This window comes from Onychomys torridus, chromosome X (genome assembly GCF_903995425.1).
Source record: "Onychomys torridus chromosome X, mOncTor1.1, whole genome shotgun sequence".
In the NCBI taxonomy this organism is placed as follows: domain Eukaryota; kingdom Metazoa; phylum Chordata; class Mammalia; order Rodentia; family Cricetidae; genus Onychomys; species Onychomys torridus.
Window position 1 is genome coordinate 54,545,188 of NC_050466.1, and position 12,607 is coordinate 54,557,794.

At 37.1% G+C, this 12,607-nt stretch overlaps 1 pseudogene; it reads left to right on the forward strand.

Moving 5' to 3' along the window:
• Positions 1-2,968: 2,968 nt before the first annotated feature.
• On the forward strand, positions 2,969-3,541 carry LOC118574644 (annotated as a pseudogene).
• Positions 3,542-12,607: the final 9,066 nt, after the last annotated feature.

Here is a 12,607-nt window from a genome sequence, read left to right on the forward strand (position 1 = left end):
AGTTGATGATAATGTCCTGTGATAGATAGTTTTATGTCAACTTGACACAAGCTAAAGTCACCTGTGAGGAGGGAATCTCAACTAAGGAAATGCTTCCATAAGATTGGCCCATAGACAGAACTGTAGGGCATTTTCTTAATTAGTGAATGACCAGGGAGGGACCAGCCCATTATGGATGTAGTCATCCCTGGGCTAGTGGTTCTGGGTTCTATAAGAAAGCAGGCTGAACAAGCCATGATGAGCAAGCCAGTAAGCAGCGCTCTTCCATGGCCTGGGCATCAGTTCCTGCTTCCAGGTTCTGAACCTGTTTGACTTCCCATCTTGACTTCCTTCAGTGATGGACTACGATGTGGAAGTATAAACCAAATAACCCCCCCCCCCCAAGTTGCTTTGGTCATGGTGTTTTATCACAGCAATAGTAATACTAAAACAATCCTAAAATTATCTTTAAATAGTCAAGTCTTCACATAGCATTGTAGATTTTAGAGCAGTGGTTCTTAACTTTTTGGTTGCCTCCCCTTTGGCAAACCTCTGTTTCCAAAATTATTTACATTATAATTTAAAACAGTAGCAAAATTACTGTTATGAAGTAGTAATGAAAATAATTTCATGGTTGGGGTTCACCACAACATGAGGAACTGAATTAAAGGGTCACAGCTAGAGAGGTTGAGAACCACTGCTCTAGAGGATTTGTGTCTATGTATATAATAGCAGGTCTTACAGAGAAAGAGAAAGGATTTATGTATATGAAAATTTTTGTTGAAGTACATTCATATTCATAGTTATTATATTTATACCATGTGTGTATCATCACACAAGTAAACATGCATACTCTTATTTAAAAATACTTCTGTATTCTCCCTCTGAATTTGGGAAATAAGGAGTGTTAGAATATTGTTTTTCATTTCTTAACAAAAAAGTTGAAAAATGCTAATAGAACCGTACTTTAATCCCTTCAAAACTATAGTTAGGAACAAACAGGACCCAACGATCAGAGTTATTTGACAAGCTTTCTGAGAATTCTTGCAAAACTGGTTTCTGCTGAACCCCAAAATTCATCAAACATATACAACCCTTGTACACAAGATAATATTGATATTCAAGGGATGTACTGAAGTACTTTTTTAATCTTTAAATCTCCTTACTCTGGGTGGATTTTGGTATCTAATTAAGAAGTTTTGTTGTGTAGAGGTGAGCCAACACGAGGTTGAATATGTAGACAATGGCAGAGCTGGGAAGGGCAAATACCACCAGAAGTTACCTGCCACCATCACAATAGCTACCTCTGAGAAGATACTCATAGCAGGTGTCCATGAAAATGTATGGGGTAGGCAGCAAAAAGAGAAGAAAAGATGAATATGGAATGGTGCTGGAGGAAGAGACCATGAAAGAACAAAGTGCAAGCCCCTGAAGGCATACAAGTGTCCAGGTCCCTTCCCCGAGGACCTCTTACTGCCAGGTTCCATTCACAGGGCACTCTTAACTACCCTAACACATGGGCCTTGCCCCGACCCTACAGAGTAAAAAGCCAAGCTCTAGACATGAAATCCGACTAATCCCCATCCTGGATAGCTTCACCCTGGAAAGCTCTGCCCCACCCTAGCCCCCAGAAAAAGCTATATAAATCCATCTTCTGCTCAGTTCTCTGTTGTTTCTCTCCCTAGCAGAGGCAGCCACCCTCCTGTTTTTTTTTCCCCTTCCAATAAATCTCTTATATGAGGTTTGTTGTGCTTTGTGACTTTGTAGTATTCCTTGGCTCCTGACTGTCAGGATACCTTTCCATCTGACTGAGAGGTACCATTTACACAAGGAAAGAGGAACAGGGAAATAACAGATAGACAGCATGGTGTCAGATAGAGGAAAGTCAAGGTTTGGGAGAGAAACAAGGGGCAACATTGAAAAAGGAACATGAAGGGAGAAAAACAAGACGGCAGATTTAGAAAGAGACTAAGATAGAAATAAAATGATAATAATGAGAGTGGGTGAGGAGAGCAGTGTGGACATTGTTAAAGGAGGGGTAAGTCCTGTGGGACTAGGGAGGCAGTGGCAGACAGAGTTCTATAAAGTCAAGGACAGCAGGGTCTACATGGCAAGTTCCAGGCCTGTCAGGACTACAAAGCGAGACGTTGTTGTAAAGAAAGGGGGTGGTGGTGGTAAAAAACATAGGACAGGCACAGAAAAGCAGAGATAAGGTGAGGACAAGGATAGAGAAAGGAAGAAGGAGGGAGGCTATTCACAGCTATGTTGACCATGGTGCAGCTAGGCCTCTACTGGACAGCATCACTGTGGTGGATAGTCTAGCTAACAACGTGGGACAGAACCCTCCTGAAACATTTCCTGGAGCTGCCAGTAGTGAAATGCCACTCTCTGAGGGCATAGTCAGGAAGCTTGACAGTCACCTGGCTAATCACCAGGTAGATGTCCTGCACTAACCATCAGGTATGTGTCCTAATCTTAGTATAGTAGCAGTGGCTTCCTGGTGGTTTGACGAATTGTAAAAGGCATTATCTTTTCCTGTTCACATTAGGGCTCAAGTTTCCAAAATGAGGAGGGCTTGCCAAACAAGAAATGTCACAGTAAAACCAAGGTGGCTGTTTACTGGAAGCAGAAACTGTAATCCTACATCCAAACCTTTGGAGGTAAGTAGTTTTTCCTGCTTTCCCCCAAACCAAGTGAGGGCTTTGCTTATCACACCTAGATCCATGGTAAGAGGAGGGAGGCCATGCCAAGGAGTCAGCAAGACCAAGACCAGAAAAGCAAAACCCGGGCTTCTGTGCTGCCTTTCTCTAGTCTTTGAGTATCTTAGCTAGAATGAATAGGCTTAGCAAACACATTGGTGCTCAGTGGGATTTGAATTTCAGATAATCCATAGCAGAAGAAATACTTTCTAAAGCTATCCCTATCCCAAGCAGAGAGAAGAAGTGAGATATGCAGTATTTTGAAAACAGAGCTAAAGTGAGAAGACAAAATGGTCAACTTCCAGAATCAGATGTCCGATAAGGAAAAGGTACTTATTGCTTCAAAATTCATCATCCATGTACCCCCAAGGGAGTTTAAGGAAGTCCTCAGGGATATTTGGCTGCTGCTTAATAATGACAATCTTCTCAGAGCAAGGGTAGCACAGGCAATTGCCCAAATATAACATAGATCACTTCATACCTGTTAAGATACAAGGTTATGAAGACCAGGTCTTAGTCACAGAACATGGTGCTCTAGGTGACAACAGATTTTTAGATACAAGAAACAAAATTTCCTTTAAGTTCAATCACTTATGAAAACAAGCACGTGACTCCCCTAGCCAAAGATTGTAGACAGAGGTTTAAACTCTTGGAGAGATTCCCGTCATAGGGCTTTAAGAGCCTATATGAAACAGAATTATTCTACTGGCTTTAATATAGTTTATGCTAAAACTATACATGGGCAAAATATCACTATTGCATGCATTGAAAGCCACCAGTTTCAGCCCGAAAACGTTTGGAATGGATGTTGGTGATCAGAATGGAAGCTTATCATTACACCACCTAATGTCTCCAGTACTTAGGAAAAAAAGTACCCAACAGGGTGTGCTCATACAATAAATAAGTAATAAACAAATGAGAGCGATACTTTCATTAAGAAATTTAGGAGATCTAGCTTCATGAGATACTGCTGAACCTGTAGCACTGTTTTGATTCTTTTGTGTGTTCTCTGCCTTGTAGTTTTCTGTTATCACTATATATATTTGTGAATCTCTTTTTTAAGTCTGCTACACTTAATGCCAAGGAGATCTACCCTGAAGTAGATTTTACTGTTTAGAAAATTTCCTAGGCATGAAGTTCTGGTACTGGTTTATCCAGATAATCTTTTATACCTATGTTTTAAGGCACTTCAGTGCTTCAGTGTCTTTTACTGGTCTACCAACTGCTAAATAGGTTACACTATAAACTGTAGCTAAGTACACACCACATCCCTTCTTCTCCCTCCTTGTTTATAGCATAGCATCACTATAGTTTTCAGACATTTGGATTAGGATTTTTTCTAGTCCATGTTGGGAGAAAACGGGAGTTTCCTGGAAATTCCATGGCAGCAGCTTCTCTGAGGACTTATTTTAAACAAAAAGACATGAACCACATCCCCTGCACATAAACATTTACTTATTTTCATTCCCTAGTTGTCTCCCCACATCTAGTTCCATTGTAGCTATAGACGATGGTATTTTTAGAAGTGTTTCATCCATTTATGTTTCTGTTTAATATTCAAGAACTTCTGACATACTGTGTATGTAGTAGAGTATGAAACTTGAATAATACTGACATTAAAGGAATAATAGGTACCTGTGTGTGCTTTAATGCTCTCTGCCAGGATTGTTCTATAAGCAGATGAATCAAACACCTATGTCACTTACAAAACTGGAATAAACTGAAGTGAAAAGAACTCCCAGGCAGGGTCTTACTATTCTAACCTTGCATTTCAGAGAATGCTAGTTGTCTTTTCTAAACAGAATGTAAAACTCACTCCAAATTACTCTTCCTCCATCACCCTGAACTCATCACCAAGAACCCATAGGTAACTGTGATATAGCAACCTTCCCAGGTATGTGTGTACAATTGGAAATTTCAGATTCATTTACATTATCTACATTTCTATTATCAGGCCTTAGGGGAAGGTCAGTTTTTTAAAAAATCAAAAGTGTCTTCCTATCTATCCCCACATATATGTCAAAACAGAAGGGTGTTTTTATTCAGCATTGTTTTGGCTCAGTATTCCAGTCAAGCAAGAGTTTGTTTGCAAATAAAACCTGTGTCTGCCTTTTTGTTTATTTCAAATAAAGTGTTTTTATTATTTGTCATTTATACTATCCATCCATGCCTCACTATCTTTTGCATTGAGTAGTCCAATGGAAACACACCTCATGTGTTCTAAAAGAAATGAAAGGAAGGATGCAAAAGTGAGAAGAGATGCAGAAGTTCTTGAAGAGATAGAGATGAACAAAATCTTCAGGACATACATGTATTAAAAAGGAATGAGTTTGGGCTGGAGAGATGGCTCTGCAGTTAAGAGCACTGGCTGCTCTTCCAGAGGACCTGGGTTCCATTTCAAGCACCTACATGGCAGCTCACAACTGTAACTCCAGTTCCAGGGGATCCAACACCTTCCCCTCACAGAGACATGTAGACAAAATATCAATGCACAGAAAATAATAAAACAAATACAAAAAAAGTGGCTGGAGAGATTGTTTAATGTAAGACGAATCTTAAAAGGTCTTATTAATAAAAAACAAAACAAAAAAAACCTCAAGCGAGATATTGGGATAAAAACTGAGAGATCAGGGAAGCAGAAAGAAGCCAGCCACATTCTTACCACTAGAAATCCTCAGCCAAAAAGAGAGACCTACTTCTTGTATACTCATGTATTGGTTAAAATATTAAGGCAACTCCACATAGTTAAAAGGGAGGTTTATTTTGTGGGGTAACTTACAAGTGAAGGGATAGTTTATAGGATCTGGAAAAGGTGTAGTGCAGTCAGGCAGTGTTCTCTGGAGAACTCTGCTCGGTCTACCTCCAGCATCCAGGGTCCAGGAACCAAGAGAGCTCCCCCATCTGGATCCAGGTCTTCAGGGGTCCTCTCTTGACTCCACCTTGTAGGCATGACAGTTACCAAAACCTCAAAGTGGGTAGTATTTCTAGGTCAAAGCTGGACCGGCTACCCACTACACCCATGTCTATATGTCTTTCTGTTCCTGTCCTCTTATTTCCTCTGTCTGCCTAGCTACATCACTTCCTGCATGTTTATACAGACCTCCAGACCTCTATGGTTAGTGCTGGAATTAAAGGCATGTGCCACCACACCTGGCTCTGTTCCCAGTGTGGCCTTGAACTCACAGAAATCCGGATGGATCTCTGCCTCCTGAAGGCTAGGATTAAAGGTGTGTGCTACCATTGCCTGACTTCTATGTTTAATATAGTGGCTGACTTTTTCCTCTCATTTTCAGATAAGCTTTATTGGAGTGCACAAATGAAATATCACCACACTTCCCTTTTTTGGTCTAAAATAAAACAAGATAACTAATATATGAAAAATTATATACAATAAGTACAATAACTGTTTACAATATATACAGGCAATAAATATATCAACAATATCTAGTCCATTTGCATTTGATAAATTCAGCAAAAATATTTCATTATCTATCCTATCTTGGAGAGTCCAAAATGTACCAAATTCACTGTCTATCCTAACTTGTATTACCAACCAAAAACTATCTTTTGATGTCTTTCAAACTTACACACTTTACACCTCTTTAGTGAGTTTCTTTTCTGAACTTCTTAACAAGGAAAACTATAACTATCTAATCTTAACTCCCTTAGAGACCAGAGAAGGAAATAATATTACCTAATAAAATAGGAAGTATAAACAAGAAACTTCCAAAAAATGTGAGTTATGACAGAAACAGCCAGCTGCCTGGATAGTCACCAGAGATTTCTCTGTAATATTGGGGCATTCATTCTTTGGTCTACAGGCTTAGCATATCTGACAGACTCATATATGAAGCAGGATTTTTGAAAGAGCCTTCCTACCATGTCTTGGTAAGGATTGGAATTCTTTTTTGTGTGTGTCCTGCTTGTCCATTTTGGACAGCATACTGTCAGCAGTCGGTGTGAGGGCACTTTCTTTTCCAGCGGCTAACTTTTGCCACAGTGAAAGTAAGCTCCATATGGAGTTTCATCAGTGCCCATCATCTTCTCAAGTAGATTGGTGCTGCCAGGAGCAGACATGTCTTATTGCCATAAAAAAAAAAGAAAAAAATCTGTTATTAAAACATCTTAAATGGCATATTTTGTAGATCTCCAAAGTGTTTGAAGATGACCTGTCTATCTAAAACATATCTCTGCTTGACCTTGAAAACATACTTAATATGACTACAAGTTCAATTGTAATGACTAACTACTAACTTACATTTCTTTATATCCTAATTAGTTGGTAATAGCTTTCAAGGATTAGAAAATTGCATTACATTGTTAAATGAATTGTATAGGTACAATACCTTGAACAAGATTAGAAATGTATGTATAGTATTTTCTAACAAAATCAATCTCAAACTGGTACCAATTTACATAATTTGTATACAATATAAAATATTTAAAATTAGTAGTTGCCTTCTAAAAGTAGATTCAATAATCTACCTTTTATCTTATAATATCTATATAAATCAATCTCAAATTTGTAGCAATATACATAATTTGTATACAATATACAAAAATATAATCCAACGTAAAATATTTAAAACTAGTAGTTGCCTTTTAAAAGTAGATTCAATAAGCTACCTTTTTATCTTATCATGTCCATATTCTCTCTTTTTTCTTTTCAGAGTAGATTCATTAATCTACACTTTATTCTATCATTTCTATATCTTTTTTTTCAGAGCAGATTCAATAATCTACCTTTTATCTAAATTCTCTTTTTTCTTTTTCTTTTTCAAACAAGCACCCTGAATCTAAATTCCTTTGCTTAGCTTTTTTCCTGACCATTAACAATAACAACTTTAACCAACCATCCTAAACAATGAGAATTATCCAAAACCCATTGAAAGACCAAAAGCCACCCACCCCACCTCTTGGGAATGTGGGTGTTATTTTCTTAAAATTACAGAAAAGTGATAATGCTCCTGTACACTGGTTTAATAAAATGCTGATTAGCCAGTAGCCAGGCAGGAAGTATGGGCAGGGTGAGTAGACTAGGAGAATGCTGGGAAGAGGAAGGGCAGAGTAAGGAGTCACCAGCCAGACACCGAGGAAGCAAGATGACAAAACAGACCTGAGAAAAGGTACCAAGTCATGTAGCTAAACATAGATAAGAATTATGGGTTAATTTAAGTGTAATAGCTAGTCAGTAATAAGTCAAGCTAATGGCTGAGCAGTTATAATTAATATAAGCTTCTGAGTGATTATTTTATAAGTGGGCTGCAGGACCATGGGACCAGTGGAACCAGAAAAAACTTTCAAATACTGTAGTTGTAGCAGTTAAGAGAACTGCCTGCTCTTCCAGAGATCCTGAGTTCAATACCCAGCAACAACTATCTATAATGGGATCTAATGTCCTGTTCTGTCATGCAAGCATACATGTAAATAGAGCACTCATCTGCATAAATAAATATTTTTTAAATAATGAGTTTATTTAAATTACCAGTTAAAGAGAGTACCCTATTTTTTTTTTTTAATCTGCCAACTCCAGTTCCAGGTCTACTTTTCTATCCTATGTCATTATGAATGTATATTTTCATTAATTCCATCATATCACCCATCATTTTTTAAAATATATTGATTAATAATGAATACTCACATTCACTGTTATTACAAAGCAATTTCCTGTTAATTGCAAAATATTTCTAAGCTCTTATTCTGTATATTATGGTTTATTTTTCTTTTACTATTCACTAAAGCAATTTCCTTCACTGAACTGTTATTTCTCAGGAGGAAAGCAATGCATTCACTTCTTCAAAGGGCAAAAAACTCAATATGTGCAGAGGAAAGGGTCCATTGGTTAGACAAATTGCTGAGCAAGAATCTAGAGAGCAGAAATAAAATTGGGGAGTAGTAGTTTAGTTAAGGAGAAATAATTGTACAATTAGATATACTGTGCTTTGCTGTGTGAGTAGCAAATGTCCACAAGGAGCTATATTACTGATTTCCAGAGGAGTGGTAAATGAGAACGATAGATCTGTCTCTCAGATATCATCAAACTTGAACATTTTTCTGGTATTAATTTAAAAAAATCCCTATTTATTTTTAGCAACCTTCTCTCCAAAAGCAATGAAATGGTGTCTCCTAAACTGTCTTCATTTAGTGAAACAATTTATATCTTCCCTCAAAAAAATTAGAATAGGAAACTTGTGAATTAAAAAAATAATACTCAAGCTAAATATTTTATCAGGGTACTAGTTGAACTTTGGAATGAGTCAATCATCTCTTGAAAAAGTGCCAGTAGGTTGGGTAGAATGTGGAGGTTACCAATAGAAGGATAAAGTCATGGAAATGTATCAAGAAAAGAGTTGAAGTATAAAATAAAGAACATTAGGAAAAATAACTGGGGCAAAGAGTATTCTGACACTGTTGAAAAACAGAAAGTAAATTCAAACTGAAGGGGTCATTGTTTAATGTTCTCCATCCACCCAACTATAGACTCTCTTTGATGAGTATAGAGCCACAATTTTTTACATCTTGGGAAATAATTGGCCACAGACTAAGCCTTAGAGAGTGGGCTGCATCTGTTTTGAATACTTTCAACACCCTACCTCTGGGCATTGACCTCCTGTCAGAGAGGGCTCTGAACTGCAACCTAATGATATGTATAGATGTAGAAAATGTTTATATAAATGCTTACATACTTGAAAATACATCATTGATACCTTTGGCATATACTTAAAAATATTTGTGAACTATGCCATCATCACATCATTTTTCTTTATTTTTGAGAGCTGGGATGCAATATGACATATAAAGTACAAAATGGAGAAAATCCAACTCAGAGACAGCTATTATATTACATTTATGTGACACCTCTGATTTAGGGTTTACTACATGTTCACTTGGAATCCTCTCAACATTGGTATTAGGTAGGAGTTATTGATGGCATTTTACAGGGAAGGAAACAGTAACTCAGTAAGTGTAGACCCAGCCAGGGACTAATTTAGTTTCAGAGCTTCCAATTCTTCCATCCTTTACTCATCCTGCTGGAGGTGTCTTCCATAATACTATATGATTGATAGAGAATTCATCAATCTTTATTATTTTAAATTGTCCCTGGACAACTTACTTCAGTTAATGAAATGAAAAAACAGATTTTTATTGAATTATGGAATCAAATCCCTGCTCCTTCAATTACCTGTTTAATGTTTGCAGAGAGTTTACCCTTTCTTACCCTTGGTTTTTTAAGCTGTAAAATGGGGTTAAAAATAATGTTTCATATGGTTGTAAGGATCAACTAAATTTGAACATGTAAAGTTCTTAGCACACTCAGTGTTCCTTCTACACTTAGGATTTTGAGTATTGTTTTCTCCAAGTGTATGCTAGAACTTTTCTTCAGTGTTGACTTGTGTATCAGTCTTGAATGTTGCTTGAGCTTACTCTGAGAGACCCAGGTATTTTGAAAGAATTGGTGTCTGAGAACAACAAAGATAACTTCTTATAAAGTCTAATCAAACAAAGCCGTATAAACATCTCCTAACCACTTTTAAGATCCAGGCAAAACAGCCAGAAGTCAAATGTGAGATGTGGTGCAAGGCATATTAACAAGTGATAAGGCTTTGCTTGCAAGAAAGGCACACAAAAAGGAAAGTTCATTGTGATCCTATAAAGGGGGAATCAGTACTATGTCAACATCAACTTCACCTAAATGTTTCCACATTTTTAAAGCTCAAACCATAGCCTTGGACTATGAAGGTTAGGATTTTGTTGATAGGACAGAAAAGGTGAAGCATTCCTTGGCACTTTAATTTGGAGAGAAAACACTGACTTTGGAAATAAATTAAGACTACCAATTTCAACAATGAGAGGGTCAGAGAAAGGAGGAATTCTGGATGTGTTTTAAGATTGTGATTGGCCTGCACACTAGGGATCTGTGTGCAGATAGGAAGTGCTGATCAAGACCCTGAAGTAATGTCAGTGATAACAATGTAGTGAGGACATGCTTTCTTTTTCATTTCCTTTTTCAATGCATTCTTTTCTCAGGTTAGAAAAAAATCAGCCTTTGAAAACAATCTTTGTTCTCTTTACACTATTGAAAACCTAGAGAACAAAGGCAGTTGTTCTAACTGCTCATCATTTCCTGAGCTTGTTACAGGAACACTACAAAACCAAGCAGAGGTTAATTTTACAGTGAAGGTATGGAGATAATGTACTAAAGAAGCAACTTGTAAAGTAAATGGTGGAAAATCATGCCACCTGAAGAAGGGAGTTTAAGTTGAAAAGATATCAAGCAATATGTAATTTAAGAAATGTGGGTATTGTCATTTGGGGAAAATTACATTCTGAATGAATAAATGATACTCAAGGACACAACTGAATGACATGTTTGGAAGAATAAGTGGCTATTTTTAAGGAACTAAAAGTAACAAGTTACACTTTTGTAAAGCTCTTGATAACAAAAAGAAGCAGGAATAAGAAATTCTAGGAATACTTTAAAATCAGAGGAATTTGCTATGGAGGCCTCAGTCTTCCAACTTTAATCTCTCTTCTGTTCAGAGTGCTACTGTAGGCTCTCTTTTACCCCACCTCTGTCTATAACTTAGTGACTAAATTTCTCCACCCTGTAAAGACTATCTCTTATAAATTCTCAGTCTCAGGTAAGATCCTGCAACTCCAGCACTTAAAGTCTTGGCAACTGCTATATAATGGCAATGCTTTGCCTCCTTCTTCCTAGAAGTGCATGCTAATAGAGATCAAAGAGTCACTAAACAAATGAGTTCACAGGACATTCAAGACTGTGGCCAGCCAGTGTCAAAATAGAGAAGAGTTTGAGCAAGAATGGACCAAAACAGAATCTTAAAGAAAGCATACTACATTTAAAAACTCTCTTTTCTATGTGTTTGCACCATAAATGGCAAAAAAACCCTCTATGAGTGTGTCTTGGAAGATACAATTTAGCTCTTCTAACAACCAATCAAACGAAATCTACTTATCTCAAATAGAAAAACCCCCCCCCAAAAAAAGAGGAGAGAGATTTAAAGGAAAATTACCTTGTGGATTTTCTTTGTTAGTATCTTAAAAATTGCTTTCCATTGTAAAAAGAGGAATTGCTTATGGGTTCAACAACCAGAGGGCAAGATACCCTATCCCTGATTTCTTGATTTTATCAAAGTTACAAATTACTCTCAGTAGAAAAATTGAATTCACTTTTTTACAAGTTGAGGTTTTCATGTCCCCATTCTAACATAAGTGGGCCTGTTATGTTTCAAATCTCCAGTCACTGGAACAATTGGTTGATTTTGGCAGTCCCTGTGACTAATGATTTAACTCCAACCTATCAAATGAATACAAACAGAGTATGTTTGAATATTTGGTCTCCAGATATGCTCACTGGGTGTATTGAAACAAATGACATGGACTTGACTTTTCTGGTACTTTCCCAATGACATTAAGAAAAGGGGTTACAAAATAGTTTACTAGTGCCAAGCCAAAAATATCCACCCCTAAAGTTTTCTTTAAACAATATACTGTCTTTGCATTTTGCTCAAGTTTATTACTTAGAATTAAAAGCTTATTAGAATCAAGTCTTTCCTGAAAACTGACATATTAAATTACATGCATCTGTTCTAGAGAACAGACTGTCTAGACAGAAGAATACCATTGTGGCTTAGAAGGAACATGATGCGTTACAGAGGCTGCTTCTTCAGCTGGGTGACCATTTGTGTGATCTGTGCTGGGAACACCATGTGAGAAACTCTTTTTTTAGCTTCCCACATGTGTGTAGATATGAACAATCCCAGTGGCTATAGCTATAAACAAACTGAGACTGAATTACAGCAATGTGGTGGTGATAGAGAAAAACACACAAGCCAAAGATAAATATGAAACAGCAGCATTAAAAATGCAAAATAAAAGCAAACAAACAAAACCAGATTAATATAAAT